Source organism: Colossoma macropomum, unplaced genomic scaffold, assembly GCF_904425465.1.
Source record: "Colossoma macropomum unplaced genomic scaffold, Colossoma_macropomum, whole genome shotgun sequence".
NCBI lineage: Eukaryota > Metazoa > Chordata > Actinopteri > Characiformes > Serrasalmidae > Colossoma > Colossoma macropomum.
In genome coordinates this window covers 27,277,263-27,293,564 of record NW_023494807.1, presented here as the reverse complement: position 1 = coordinate 27,293,564, position 16,302 = coordinate 27,277,263, and the positions used below count along the sequence as shown (strand labels likewise).

At 37.7% G+C, this 16,302-nt stretch overlaps 1 protein-coding gene across 1 annotated transcript in view; it reads left to right on the top strand.

The window, feature by feature from the left end:
- tmtopsa (teleost multiple tissue opsin a) overlaps nt 1-16,302 on the top strand; it is a 96,003-nt gene that overhangs the window by 56,520 nt on the left and 23,181 nt on the right. The gene's annotated exons all lie outside the window — the stretch shown is intronic.

Sequence of the window (16,302 nt, the reverse complement as noted above, 5' to 3'; positions counted from 1 at the left end):
TCAGCCTGGGTTTGACGCGACTTCTGACTGAGACACCAACATTTAAAGTGTGTAATCCATTCAAATGACATATTTAGACTTTCATACTGCTGTTTTACAGTTAGTCATATCATAAGTACTTTAATTCAAGCCTGTGATATTAATGATGGAGTTTTTAAGGCTGTTGGCTGTCTTTTAGCCTGTGAGCTATCTGACCAGCCTAGTTCTAGTTAAGAACATAAGGCGCCAGCCCCTCAGTTTAAACAAAAATGGGTTCTTACTTCATCAGTATACTTGGTGATCCGTCCGAGCAGCATGAGAGTCAAAGATTATTCCATTAAGTAATACATAATTGAGTTGTTGTGAGGCGGTCATAGGTGTGCATATATCATAGATTTTACAATGGCTTTGAACGCAGCTCAGCCAATTAGATTTTAGGACCAGAACTATCTGTTTTATAATATGAAATCTAGGATAATAAACAAACCAAGAAATGTAGTTTTAACTGTTTGACAAGGTGATAGAAATCCCCTGTGAAAGTTAATGTTATGAACCCACATGTATCTTCCCCTTTTCATATAGCTGTACATCACATGGTGAAAAAGCTAGCAAGTCAGATTTTTATTGTTGATCTCTTGATGTCATCCACATGAAGTTTATGTAAGCAATAAGTAGAAAATAAAGACACGTGGCACAAGATTGTTGCATCCAGTGTGAAATACCAAGAATTGCGGAGTGTTTCCAGATTACCACCCATGCCGCTTTGCATCTGGTGAAAAATCGGCTTGAGAAGACAACTCAACACCACGGGTCTGAAAGGATGTGCAGCTGTCAAGAAGCCGTTGAATGTGTTTGGGATTAATGGGATTGTGAGTAGCAGAAAATGCAACCAACTTCTAAGACTGAACTTTAAAGGTGTGGAAAAATATCCCTGCATATTTCTTGGAAAAAGTGAAAGCAAGTCTCCTGAAAAGAATGGAAGCTGTAATGAAGATGTGTAGCAGAAAATCTCTAAATGCTGAATGGCTCATTTCTTGAGTAATGAAGTGTCAATGTCTTCACCAGCTTCTGCTGGTGAGTGGCATTCAAACTTCAGCCTCTTGTGGGAAGTGTGTTTGGGACTAACTAAGCAGAAATTTGGTGAATCATCCAAACAGTATTTTGAAGTTGGCCAAAAGGTTGGCACTGTTGTTTGATGTAAACTGAGAGCAGCAACATATTTCAACATATTTTGAAAATGCCTGTTGTTCTTTACATTGTTTAGAAATTTCATGAAGAATGGACCAAAAGAAACGGCCCAAAAATGGCTTGGGAATATGTCTGGTTCCATTGACTTACATTAAAAATAAAAGTAGGTTTATATATATATGTATAATGTATTGGTATTATGTAGACGAGTGTGGTTGCGGTCCATCCCTAACAGCCTCTGATCTGTTTGCAGACCCTCAGTTTGACAGATGGCCGGAAGCTTTGATGCAGCATGTCCGTGCTCAGTGAGTTTGAGCGAATTGAGTTTATCTGTGGTCAGTCTGCAGTGTAAATGGTCAGGTACCAGGTCCTGGAGGAGGAGATCTGTTTGTCTTTCCTGAGCAAACAGCACTGTATCGTTTCACTCCCCTCAGTCAACACAGCTTCCAACCTGCCAGAGCCACACAGTCACCAACGCTCATTAGCGCAGTCTGAAACTTTCCCCAACAACCAGGTTGGCAGGTGTGAAAACTTCTTAACTCATCAGGATTTGATTATGATTCTTTAGGAGATACTTCAGTGCATTATGAAATCTCAAACTGTCACTACAATCTCATCCAGTTAGATTCAGTTTTCTTGTGACAATTTAGAATCATTTTTTTTTAAATATGCATACAAAGAGCTATTTGGAGCAATGCAATAGAAGAACCGCTTTTGGTTCCCTAAAGAATGGATTTAAGTGGATGCTTCTTTAAAGAACCACTTATATAAAGAAGATGTTTGAATGTGAAGAACCTCCACACAATTTAAAGGTTATATCACTATTATTTTTTTTCTAGGTTTTTTCTAGAACTGTACAACCAAGCTAAGAACCATTTAGCAACTTTTATTCTGTAGAATGTACATAGTTGTAACTGGAGGAACTATTTATATACTATAAGTAATTAAACAATACATCAAGCTTATTTTTGCACTTCTACATCTGAAAATGGAGCAAAAATTGTATTTGACCAAAAGTGAGTACATATTTAATACTAATAAAGGTGCAGTGTGTAAGATTTAAAGACATCTATTAGCAGAAATGGAACCTAGTGCACAAAACCATGTTTTCATTAGTGTTCATTGTGGTTTCGTTAGCTTAGAATGAACCCTTCATATCTACTATATAGGAAATGGGTTCTTTTCCAACAGAGGCTGTTTCTATAGTAGCCCAGATCAGATAAACCAAACACTGGCTCTAGAGAGTGCCTTTCGCGTTTTTTGGAGTGGCAGCTTGAATTTGGTAGCGCTATAGCACCTTTTGAAGCCGTAGAAAGAAGAAAAATTAGTGGTTGCTGCCGGTGCTGGCTAATCATTTTGTGTTGTGAGAAGTGTGTGACAAATGGAGGATCAGATTTATTATTTAGGACAAGAAAAAAGCAAAGGAGGGTGAACCATCATCATCAAAGAACTGAAAACCTAACAGCCACTGTAGGTTCTACTACATGTTTGGAAAGGGAAGGGTGAGGGAGGGGTATTCAGTTACAGAGCTGCTAGATGCCACTAAATCTTATACACTGCACCTTTAACTAACATTCCCAAATCAATGCAATTGAATCAACATCTTCAGGACAATGCATGCAGTTTGCATCCATATCCCTGCTTGACTTTAACCAAAGCTCCTGGATTCAAGAATTTGCAATTTTTTTACTTTAATTATTTTTACATTGATAAAGCATGCTCCCACAACTACCAGTATTTTTGTTTATGTACCATTCTCATTGGCTAGCTACACCTCCATATGTTAGCATTTCCATGTGTACTCACTTCTGTGCACTAGTTTTTATCAGTTTGATGGGAAACACTTTTTAAGCTGTTGCTCACTCTGCAGACAGTGACAACAATAAGCCTTTCAAAACAAGATATAGTACCTAGATTGAAAGATTATGGTGAAGTTTATGGCATTATGTCTTTAAAAGTTATTTAGATGTTTTCTTTGAAGGCTTTAGTGAATTAAAATATCTTTGCATGTTTGCCAGTGTCTATAGCTCTTTATTGTTTTTGTTTTGTTTTTTTTAAAAAAGGTACGCCCATTTTGAATTTGATGGCAGCAACATCTTCCAAAAAAGTTGGGACAGGGGCAACAAAAGGCTGGTAAAGTTGTGTAATGCTAAAAAAAGTCTTTCAGAAGTAAAGATGAGGAGGGGTTCACCACTCTGTGAAAGACTGCTTGATCAAATAGTGCAACGATTCAGAAATAACATTTCTCAGCATAAAATAGCAAAGAACTTTTGCTTTTTGTCATTTTCAGTACATAATATCACTAAAAGATTCAGAGAATCTGGAGAAATCTCTGTATATAAAGGACAAGGCCAAAATCCAGTATTTGCTGGCTGTGATATTTGGGCCCTCAGGTGGCAGTACATTAAAAACAGACAACAATTCTGTAGTGGAAATCACTGCATGGGCTCAGACACACTTCTGAAAATGACTGCCTGTTAAAACAGTTCATCATTGCATCCACAAATGCAAGTTTAAACTCTAAAATGCAAAGAAGAAACCAGATATAAATAGGATCCAGAAATGCTGCCACCTTCTCTGGGCCAGAGCTCATTTAAAATGGAAGTGGAAAAGTGTCCTGTGGTCTGTGTGCACATGGCATAGGTGACGTGTACATCTGTGAAGGCACAATTAATGCTGAATGATATTTACATATTTTGGCAACATACGCCGCCATCCAGATGACGTCTTTTTCAGGGAAGGCTTTGCTTATTTCAGCAAGACAATGCCAAACCACATTCTGCATGTATTACAGCAGCATTGCTCCATATTAAAAGAGTCCGGGTGCTAAACTGGCCTGCCTGCAGTCCAGACCTGTCAACCACTGAAAACATTTGGCGCATTATGAAATGAAAAATATGACAAAGGAGATGCTGAACTGTCGAGCAGTTGAAATCCTATGTTAAGTAAGAATGGGAAAACATTTCACTTTCAGAACTACAGCAATTGGTCTCCACAGTTCCCAAACGAGTGTTGTTAATAGAAGAGGTGATGGAACAAAATGTGCTTATATTTAAAAAAAAAAAGAAAACATTTCTCAGTTTCAACATTTCATATGTTGTCTTTGTAGTACTTTCCTTCAAAAATGTGGTTTAAATGATTTGCATATCATTGCATTCTACTTTCATTTACATTCTGCACAGCATCTCAAACTTTTTTGGAAATGGGGTTGTAGATAACAGTATGTCATACAGTGTCAAAAACGACATAAGTAAGTCTATTTGATTTTACTCAACAGCTTACCAAAGTTTGGGGCAAGTGTAATGAAGTCCTGCAGTTAGCACCATGCTAATTGATGTGGTATAAGCTTCCATTACTTGTACATTAGCCTTGTGGCAAAACAAAAGAAGCAAACTTTAGACAAATTTGGGGTGAGAGGGAAATTGGGTAAAGGTGCTAGGCTTTTCCACTTGGAAGCCAGGACCACTCCAGATTTTGGACTGTAAAGAAAAGTTCTCCAATTAAAATATTACAAAATGTAGGTTCATCATGTGCAAATGAGCTTAATTCTTGAATCATCATGGCTTTTTTCCATCTTGCATAAGCAAAAAGACTGAAAAAGCGCTCCTTTGATCATTACCAATTTTTGGCGGATGTTGCCACTATAGCAATGTTTACACAGCTGCATGCTGCTGTTGTTTGTGTACCATCACTGTTAAGCACCAACTCTACAAAAAAAGGCATGGAATTACTTTTTTTCAACATCAACATGTAAACACAGCATTACCCTGCTCACCTGTTTCCCTTGTTGTGGGGATCTTTGCTTAGCTAGATCCTAGGTGTTTCTCAGCCTTGCTTCTGGAGGCCCACTGGAGGCCCACTCCCAACACACCTGACCCAACTAATCAGCTCTTTAACCAGCCCTTACTGCATTGAGAAGGGTGTATTGAAACAAGGAAAACATTAAAGTGTGCAGGACAGTCGGCCTCCAGCACTGCGGTTAATAAACACTACTATGCACTACTTGCCTAGATAAACCTAGATAACAAGTTTCAAAACTTGATGGTGCTATAGTTCAAAACTGTGACATAAAATCATTCACCCTAGATATCTACAGCTAGTGCTGTTAAAGGTACACTCTTAAAAAAAGATGGTTCTTCAGGGGTTCTTTAGTAAAGAAAATGGTTCTATATAGATGAACAATGAACAAGCAAAGAATTCTTTGCATGATTAAAGGAAGAGTTCTTCTATTGTTACCATGTCAAACTTGTTACAATAGAGGAAAACTTTTCAAAAAGGTTCTATATAGCACCATCTACAACACGTTCTCCATCACTCTGAGGAACATTTTCATGATGCAAAGGACCCTTTAATCATGCAAAGTGTTCTTTGAGTATTACAGCTAGTGCTGTTAAAGGTACACTCCTAAAAAAGATGGTTCCGCAAGGGTTCTTTAGTAAAGAAGTTTCTATATAGAACAATGAACAAGCAAAACAAACCCTTTGCATGATTAAAGGAAGGGTTCTTCTATTGTTACAGTGTCAAGGTTATTACAATAGAGAAAAAATTTCAAAGAGGTTCTATATAGCACCATCTACAACACATTCTCCATCAGTCTGCGGAACATTTTCATGATGCAAAGAACTCTTTAATCATGCAAAGGGTTCTTTCAGTGTTCATGGTTCTATATAGAACCACTTTCTTTACTAAAAACCCTTGAGGAACCATCATTTTAAGAGTGTAGGACACCCACTGTGGTCTGCGTTCAGCTGTTACAGTAAATAATAACAGTTAATTGAAAGGTTAGCAATCATGTGTTGAGCTTATTATGATAATTGGTGGGTAATTTAATGACCCCATCACAAAAAAAAACAATAGCTGTTGGTTGTTTCTTCTTGTCAAAGCAGTGGGGTCTTGGTTATATTGAGCAACAAAACCCACTAGACTCTGTGAAATCAATCAGAGGTCTGGCTAGCAAGACTAGCGCACACCTGACTCCTCTAATCCCAAACTAATATAATTACCAGCTGCGTCTAATCATTCTCAGAACCGAAGCCGATCGTTTGGGCCTAGTGTGCTGCCGCCTCTCACATGGATTACAGAGCGTCTCACAACACTGTGAACTTGTTGTTTCCCTCTAATCTATTTATGTAGCCTAGCATCTTAAATTTGCCTAATTATGTGGAATTAAGAGCATTTTTGTCTCCCTTGCTCTGGCTGGCTGTCAGCAGTGTCCACAAAGTGGTGCAGGTTAATGAGCACCCTCAGGACCCTCACAGTCTTTCTGTCCCTGGTGCAGTGCTCACTTTCACCCAAATACCATCTGTCTCTATATTGACTGAACTCCTTGAAAGTCAGCCAGGCTGTCAGGTCAGTAGGCAGACCTTGACCACAGACTGGCCTCTGAGTGCTGGCTGCTTCAACTCTTCTCCTTTAGCTTGTCTTTGTCGTCTCTGGTTTCGATTAACTTATGGGAGATACATGAAGATCTTTAATGTTTAAAAAATGAAGATGTTTTTTTATTCATGATGCCCCGAACCTGGAACGCATTCAACTCAGTTCAGACATGCTTGGAGTCTGAGGTTTGCGTCTTTCATCAGCATTGTGTGAACCACATGCAGTGCAGTTGTGATAAAGGCAAGTAATAAACTTGCCTATGTGGTTTCTGATACTGTACAATGTGCTGGCTACATTTTTATTCAAAGGATTTTTTATGTAAAAAGTTTTAACACTTCAAAAAGTTTGGCAATGTAGGCTGTGAAAATGTAAATTGCTGTAATGTTATATGAATGTGGCCAAATATTTATTTCCTTTCAACTTTTGCAAATACATTGTTTGTCAATGCTTCAAGTGTTGCAAAAACCTACATTGGAAACTTTGGAAAAATAATGCATTTACAAATATATTTAGAGACAGATATGGCTTTTTAAAAAACAGTTGGCCTCATTCACCAATATCTTCCTAAGTTTTTTGTAAATTTGTTCAAGAAAAGTTTTAAGAAAAAATCTGTGTTTTTAAACCACAGACCTTTGTGCTCTTGAGTGTGTAGATTCTGTTCTTACCTAAACACACACACACACACACACACACACACACACCTAAACCGCTTATCCTTCTGGGTCATGGTGGGGTGCTGGAGCCCAATCCCAGCAGTCATTGGGCAGAAAGCAGGATACACCCTGGACAGGTCACCAGTTCTTCACAGGGCAGACAGACAGACAGACACATTCACACCTAGGGGCAATTTAGCCTGTTCAGTCAGCCTGACTGCATGTCTTTGGACTGTGGGAGGAAACCGGAGTACCCGGAGGAAACCCACGCAGACACGGGGAGAACATGCAAACTCCACACAGAAATGACCCTGGTCGCCCAGCTGGGAATCAAGCCCAGGCCATTGTTGTTGTGAGGCGACAGTGCTACCCACTGCGCCACCGTGCTGCCCCTTACCTAAAAACAAATGAGAAAAAAAAAACATTGGTGAATGTCCGAATCTTCGTACATACTGTGTAAGTGTGTTTTAAGGCCCAATGAGACTTACTATGTCAAAATAATAAACCACCTTCTTGAAATTCGACCTAGTGTATTGAAATATCGAATGATGATTTATTCAATTAACACAAAGTAATTATTTCATGAGAATACGTCATTATTTGGAAATACAAAATCAATATTTTGAGACTATAAGTCACTATTTCAAGATAATAAGTCAATATTGTTTCGAAACAGAATGAGGAAAGGAGGCAGTTTTTTCTTCTTCACTTTCTGCGTTGAGGGGCATTTTTGTTGCTTTTCCAAGTCAAAGGTCAGAGTTAAGAACTTTAGTTGAACACAGCAAAAGCTTAGCTACATTAGCCCTGTAGCCAAACTAAGAAGCAAACTTCAGACACCAAACATGCCTTGACTGATTGACCACACCTGGTGTAAGAAGGACAGTTGTGTAAATTATATTTTTCGCCAGGTTTGCTTTAAATCCTCAGCATGAACATTGTGTGTGTTATAACAGAACCAGCCAAGAACTTGCTTGCAGTCTAAGAGAGAAAACTAAAGCAGAGAGCAGAGTTCATGCTTGCCAAAGATAAAGACCATCTGTAATGAAAATACATGCTTTATCCTAACCACCTACACATATGGAAATGTGGGACAGCTGGTGGGACATAAGGAAGGACAGTTGATAATTACTGCAGTTTGTCTTTTCGCTGTCACTCAAACAGTGTTCTCTGTTAACCTGCAAATGTCAATCTGACTTACATAATTATAGACCAGGGTATCCACTGTACATCATTAACAGTGTAGAAAAACTCATTCTTACTTCAACTAATGATACCAAAGTGATACCAAAGCCAGCATTTACTTATTTGAATGTTTTTAGGAATCTTCTTGCAACATTTCAGTCATAATTATAATCACTGCAACTTCTGTCTTTACAACCATTCACCACTTTTGTAATGGAGATCATAATATTGTATGGCTGCTGTGAGATTCCTGGTAATTATTTTGTTTATATATAAGTGAACGTTGTACTTTCATCATGTGCCGTTTACATAATCGGATTTCTGCAGTTATCTGATTATCCAAACGGTCATGTAAACAGCATACTCTGATTTCTTAGATCTGAGTAAGGTCTAGTAATCCGATCCTATAAAGAGAGCTAGATTGTAGCTCACTAATCAGATTTCCCAGTGCAGGTAAACTCTTACTCAGATTTCTTAGTCTGCGCAAGTGCAAAAACAGATGTCGGTACCGGACATAAACAAGCAGTGTTGCCGCAAGATGGCAGCCAAACACTTTTGGATCGATGCTGAAACCAAATACATGCTTGACAAAATGAAGGATTTAAATATTCTTAATTTTCTAGATTATGTATCTTCATATTTTCAAGTAAAGTGGCGCGATTTAAAAAAAAAGCTGTGGCATGAAATTTGTGAGTTTACTGGCCGGTTGCACAGCAGAAATCTGATTACTGTCTGACTCATGTAGATCCTCTATATCTGATTACCCAAGTGCATGTAAACGTGTTGATTAGATTACTGACAAAATCTGATTTTCTGCAGTTATTGGAATATTAAGTGCATGGAAATGCACTCATTGTTAAAAGAATGAGCATTAGAATTGTTGCTTGGGATACTGAACAAAAAGACAGAGGAACATAATTAGCTGGCAAGTTAAAATCCCTGGGGAACCTGCTAATGTTTTTCATTAGATATGTTGATCATGTGGGCACAGTATGCATAACCAATATAGGCCTCATGATTTTTCAAAGTCTACATTTACATAAGTGGAATTTCTCCTCTTTCAGTGTCACTTGGACAATCCTAATCCAGGGTAAAGCTAGTGTAGGCTGATGTTTCCTTTAGCAAAACTGTTCATACCTGCTTGAATGATTTCACTCTCTTTGAGTCTGAACCATTTAGCAAATGAAGGCTAATTAGTGAGTGAAAGCAAACTAGCAAGCAAAATCAAGCTACCAAGTGAACGCCAACTAGCGAGCGAGAAGCTAACTAGCAAATAAACCTAACTACTCAGCAAAACCTAACAAGTGAGTGAAAGCTAATTAGAGACTGAATGCTAGCTAGAGTGAAAGTAAACTAGTGAACAAAAGCTAACTAGCAAGTAAAAGCAAGTTAGCAAGAAAGCTAACTGGTGAGTGAAAGCTAACTAGCTTGCTAGTTTGCTTTCACTCGCTAATTAGCTTTTGCTCGCTAAGCTGTTCATACCTGTTTGAATGATTTCACTCTCATTGCGCCTGAACAGTTTAGCGAGCAAAAGCTAATTAATGAGTGAAAGCAAACTAGAAAGCAGAAGCAAGCTACTAAATGAACACCAACTAGCGAGCGAGAAGCTAACTAGCAAACAAAAGCAAACCTATGAAAAAGCTAACTAGCAAATAAAGCTAACTACTGAGCAAAAGCTAACAATTGAGTGAAAAAAGCAGTCAAATCTCTGACTTAATATCTCAAAATAATTAAATATTTTGACAGAAACTTTCTTACAATGTTAAAATAACTTTTAACTTTAAATTTTGACTTAGTATATTGAAATAATGAGTTATCAAATTTTCAGAAAGTAATTATTTCATGAGAATGTTATTTGGAAATACTAAATCAATATTTTGAGGAAATAAAAGTCATAATAATAATACTAATTAGGTCAATATTGTCAGAAGGAGGGAAATCACAGATATTTTTTCTCTTTCATCTTGTAAGGATGAGCTTCCATAATGTTCCCTGGATTTTAAGCATTTGGAATCCCTTCTAGAAAAAACAGTGTAGACCAGCATGGCTATTTATATCAGGACTCTTTACTGAACGACTCACTGTAAAACTAATACAAGGTGAAATATATGAAAATGTCTTTTATAAGCTTCAAATGTTCATGTTTAATCTAGACTGGCAAAAATTAGTGCTAATGTACATCCCATAGGGGTGCTAGTGGAAATTAGCCTTATCCTAAAGGTGCTTGTTTCCTCATTTTTGACCAAGTTTTGAAATTCAAACTGAAGACATTATAGTCACAGTTCACCACTGAAATCCACATTGTGTTTAAGTGTGAATCACAATTCTGTTTTCTTTGGAAATAAAGGTGAAAATGTTGATTAAACACTATTTATTCCCCACAGTGCCAAAATGAAAATGATTTTACCTTTTGAACTTTAAAGCAAGTAGCAGAGGTGAAAAACAGTAGACATGATGGCTCAGTTCTGGAGATAGACTCGATCCAGCTTTACATTTGCTTTGTGTCTCGCTGCCACCAGGCCACAGAGCTCCAGTCAGAGCATGTAATGAGCTGGATTTAGAGGATTATTTGTTAAATTAGAGAGATTAAGAGGTTAAAGAACGGCTAGCTTGTTTGTTCTGCAAGATTAGAGATTTGAAACTGTTTCAAAGTAAGAGACTTTTTTCTTCTACTTTAAAAGCTACCAAGCCAGAGACTTAACAACTCAGCTACTTCACAGTAATTTTAATGTTTAAAGGTTTTTTTGGAGCGATGCCACTGAAGAACCACCATTTGGTTCCCTAAAGAATTTTCAAATGGATGGTAAATGGATGTTAAAGAGCTGTTGTTGTAAATGAGTGCAAGTGTGCAATCTTTTTAAGGTGATATAAAGACCCTACACTAATTAAAAGGCCCATATCCTACGCTCTTAGCAAAAAGGGTTCTATACCCTACCAAAAAAAGGGTTCTTTCAGAACCCTTTTTGTTGCTATATAGAACCCTTTTCAAAAAGGTTCAACATAGAGCCATCTACAGCACATTCTCCATAAACCTGAAGAACGCTTTCATGATGCAAAGAACTCTTTAATCATGCAAAGGGTTCTTTGTGTGTTCACGGTTCTGTCTAGAACCATTTTCTTACTAAAGAACGCTTGAAGGACCATCTTTTTTTAACAGTGCACATTTTACTTGTACTTTGTTTTTCCCTGACATGGGTTTATCCATCCATCCATCCAACATCTAAACCGCTTATCCTTCTGGGTTCGGTGGGGTGCTGGAGCCTATCCCAGCTGTCATTGGGCGGAAGGCGACATGGGTTTATGTACCAAAAAAAATTTACATTACTTTTTCAAGGCCTTTTTATCCCAGTTAAACAGGCTGTTTTTGTTACTGTGCCTTTAAGACATATAAGAAATATGTAAATGACCTCTGTTCTGACTGGCTGCCCTGTATTGTGCCACATTTAAGAAGCAGTCTTGGCTGAAACACTCCTTATAACTTTAACAGGAATGGGTGAGGCTAACCTGATGTAAGCTGAATAGGTGGGTCTATGTACATTTTTTTTTGTTTGTTTTTTTTGTGACATCACAAAAGTAGTGAAAACTAAATCTGGACCACATGGACTGTGCAGTAAATGGTATATTTTGAAATGACTGAAATTACATTCTATACCAAACTGTTTTATTTTTTATTTAAAAAAAAAAGCAAAAAAAAAACAAAAATTCTTTTTTTGCTGAAATGGGCCCTTTAAACATTTCCCCAGGTCTGTACATCCAAGCCAAGAACCACTCAGGAGTGCAAAATGAGAGAAAAACTGAAATCATTACTAAAACAAGGGAGTTCTGTTTTCGTTAATAGTTTATTAAAGCAATAAGCCACAAGAGGCCGTGGGTTACTGTGATTTTATCCCGGGGAAGGGTGTTCTTTGGCACGATGCAAAGCAGAATAAAATATATTAAATAAAATATATTAAAATGCACAATATTTTCGATAATTATTTAAGTTATTATTAATAATAACCGACATAAGTATCCCGCCAACAAATGTAGTTTCTTTAGAGTACGGTATCATTGCTAAGCAACAATTGACTGCTGAATGAGGAGAACAACGTTCGGTCGCCTACTGCAAACATTTCATGAACTTTTTTTTGTGTAACAGTGAACAAATGAAACACAGCACTGTTTAATGCAAATACTTTCAGTTTATAAGTACTTTTTGGTCACCAAATTACCAGAGTCTTCTGACAGACTGACTTTTCATAGGAATTTAAATATTCCTGCACCCCAACAATGCAAAATATCACTAAAAATGGCCATTTGGGATTCATCCATATTCATACTCGACATGCGGTGCACTATTTGACAGCAGAAGCTAGAATTTCTAAACGTATTGTTGCACAGCACACTATTTAGCTAGGGAGTATGGAGCCGTTTGGGATTCAGCCTGGATTTGATGTGACTTCTGACTGAAACACAGACATTTAAAGCATGTGATCCATTCAGGTGACATTCTTTAGACTTTTATACTGATGTCTTTCAGTGAATCGTATCGAGTACTTAAATTCAAGCCTGTGATATTAATGTTGGAGTTGTTTAGCATGTTTGCTCTCTTTTAGCCTGTTGGCTAGCTGACCAGCCTAGTTCTAGATAAGAAAATACCTTTTCAGCCCCTCAGTTTAAACAAAACAGGTTCTTACTTCATCAGTACACTCAGTGCTCCGTGAGAGCAGCATTAGAATCAAAGATTAATTCATTAACAGCAGAAGGGTTTTTGTGCCGTGGGGCGGTCATAGCCGTGGTATTTAATGGATTTTACGACGGCTTCAAACGCGACTCAGCCAATCAGATTTTAGGACTGGAACTATCCATTTTATAAAATAGAATATTTTTTTCATATCCTTGTTTTATTATTCACATTTAGCCACTCGCTCTCTCAAATAATGGCAGCCATGTATCTCTATCCAACCACAGACTGTCAGAGCGGCTGCATCAGTGCAGTGACTGACAGGCATGAAGGCTGACCACTGGGAGATACCGCAGTTAAACAGCTCTTGTTTATGGTACCTGACAGCAAGAAAACCACACAGCTGAAGGCTCTGTGGACACTGTGACATTAAAGGGCCCATATTCCACATTTTTCTTGTATTTTATTTTCCACTGTAGAATCCTCTTCTGATATTTTTGTGGGTTTGTGTACCAAAACCTATAGCTGATTTTTACATGACATTTTCCAGCCTTTCTTTATTCCTTAGAACTAAACTGGCTGTTTTTTACTGTGCCTTTAAGATTGATATATGTAAATGACCTCCATTCTGAGTGAGTTCCTTGTATCGTGTCCCGTAAAAGTCCAGGCTGGAACATTTCTTCTAAATTCAACACGAATGGACAGAGCTAAACTGCTGCCGGCTGTTGAAAAGGGGGATATATGTAAATGTGGTTTTCACAGAAACAACAAATTCAAGTTCTTTTTTGCAACTCAGTTTTCATATATAAACTGGGGAATGAAGAGCATGTTTTGAAAGTTTAAAGTACCCCTAAAGTCATAGATTAAAACACACACACACACACAAAAAACATGTTTATATATTGTTGACATGCCCATTAAACAACTAAAAATATTATAGGAGCATCCCTAAACCTCAACACTTATTAAGAATGTGAATATGCATGATTATGCAAATTGCAAATGGCTCTTGCTGCCCTGTTTCTAAACCTTGCCCACCCCACCCCACTATCCTGCATGCTAGGAAGTGCAGAAACAAAAAATAGCTCAGACTGTAACTGTAAAAACCAAAAATGTTCTGTCTTTCTGTCACTCCGGCACCAGTCACTCGATTTCACTCGCTCAGATTTTTCTTTGCTCTCTAAACTTCTTTAGTCTCTAAAGTGCAGAGTCAGTGAGCCAGAATTGCTGGTGGTTCAACCTTCTTGCTAAGCTAACGTCAACATCTGGTGCTAACAGGGCTGTACATTAAAAGTAGCTTGAGCTGACAACAAACAAAAACACGTCTATCTGGTCAGATTTGAATCTTTATTCTCTAAATTTGTGTCACTGAGGCTTCAGTGAACCGAAATAAACTTGTAGTTGTATGTAAAGCTGATTAGACCTTCTCGCTAAGCTAATCTTAGCTTCTAGTGCTAATGTCTAGCGGTACAGCTGCTGCCTCACACCGTTTACCTCCTTTGGGAGGAGGAACAAGTTCTCTCTTCCTCTCAGCTCAGGTGCTTGTGCTGCCCTTAGCAAGAGCCAGCTGATGCTAGCTTTCCCACGGCTGGCGTCGGAGCCTGGGGACCTGGGCGCTGAGCCTCTTGTCAGTGCCTGGCACATCTTCTCATTAGCATGCTTTAGCATATTGGCCTGTGATGGCTTCAGGCTCATTCATATGTTACAAAGCTAAGCTGCTACATAAACCCCACAGACCGCCTGTGTTTTTAATGGAAAAATGTGAATTCTGTACCATAGTAACACATTTGATGCAGATATCAGTCTATATAATCATCAAACGTCACCCAAGAGAAATTATTTTAAAAACATATTTTTAAGTGCAGAGGGTCTTTAATAATGTTCACATGCTAACTCTTTATGTAATTACATTATTTCTTTTCATTTTGTCCATTTTCTATTTAATTTAATTGTTTTTGTGCTATTCCCTTCATGCAGTTATTGATTATTGGTATTTTACAAGACCAAAAATGTGTTATGGTGCCTTTTAGGTTGTATAGCTGCAATTTTCAACATATGCATACTAATTAGCATTTTTTAGTTTTATGAGGTGCAAAAAATGCATATCTTTGACCATCTCAGCCTCTGCAAATACTGTTCATTTACCTTGCAGAAAAGAAAACAAAAGTTTTTTGGTTTTTTTTTAATACTTGATGTTTGTGAAATTTTGACCCAAGACAAACTCTTAGTCTCAAAGTACATTTCTGCAAGTGCAAACTTGAAATGCAAATAAGCTTTAGTTAATATTATTATTCTGAAAATGCCAGTGGTGATAAATCTAATGCCTTAAAGTACTTTAACTAGAGTACCCCGATTATTTTTTAAAGAGTGCCCTGATTAATTTCAAGTGGTATGAAGACAATGAGTTTGATTAGCTAATTTACTAACCATGTATTCTCATTATACTGCATGGCTGCTGTGATGATTCACAAGTCTTGTCTTTCTTTTTTTACAGCAATTTTCACAGATTATTGGTCGATAATTAAAATAGTTTTTGAAGTTTTTTAATCTTTATTTTTAAGATTAAGTTTTTAATCACCATTTTATCTTGCAGTGTTAAATACACATGGATTGACCCAACCATGCTCCACACATAAACATGCTGTTTTGTACCAACTGTTCCTAGGTTCTACAAGCTTTACAGAACACTGGCCGAATGCTAATACGCACTAATTACTCAAAAGAACCCAGACAGCCCTTGTAATTAGTTAACGCAGCTACTTTAAGGTGCTCCAATTACTGAAGCAGGAGTTCAATTATGCACTCACAGTTTGTATAATCTCCATACAAAAGCACTGATCAATATAATAGGACACTCTGGAGCAGCCACATGTGAGGTCACCGTGGCTAATGCCAGGCTTCGTGAATAAAGCCCCCCAGCACTGGGCCGTGGAGCAGTGGAACTGCGTTCTCTGGAGTTCTCTAGCAACTGTTCCTACGTTCTACAAGCTTTACAGAACACTGGCAGAATGCCAATACACACTAGTTACTCAGAAAGTACCCAGACAGCCCTTGTAATTAGTTAACGCCCTTTTCAAAAGGTTCTATGTCGAAGCATCTACAGCACATTCTCCATCAACCTGAAGAACCATTAAACAATGCAAAGAACCTGTCAATCATATAAAGGGTTCTTTGAGTGTTTAAGGTTCTATATATAATCTTGAACACTTGCAAAAGCACGTTCTCCATCAATCTGAAGAACCATTAAGCAATGCAAAGAGC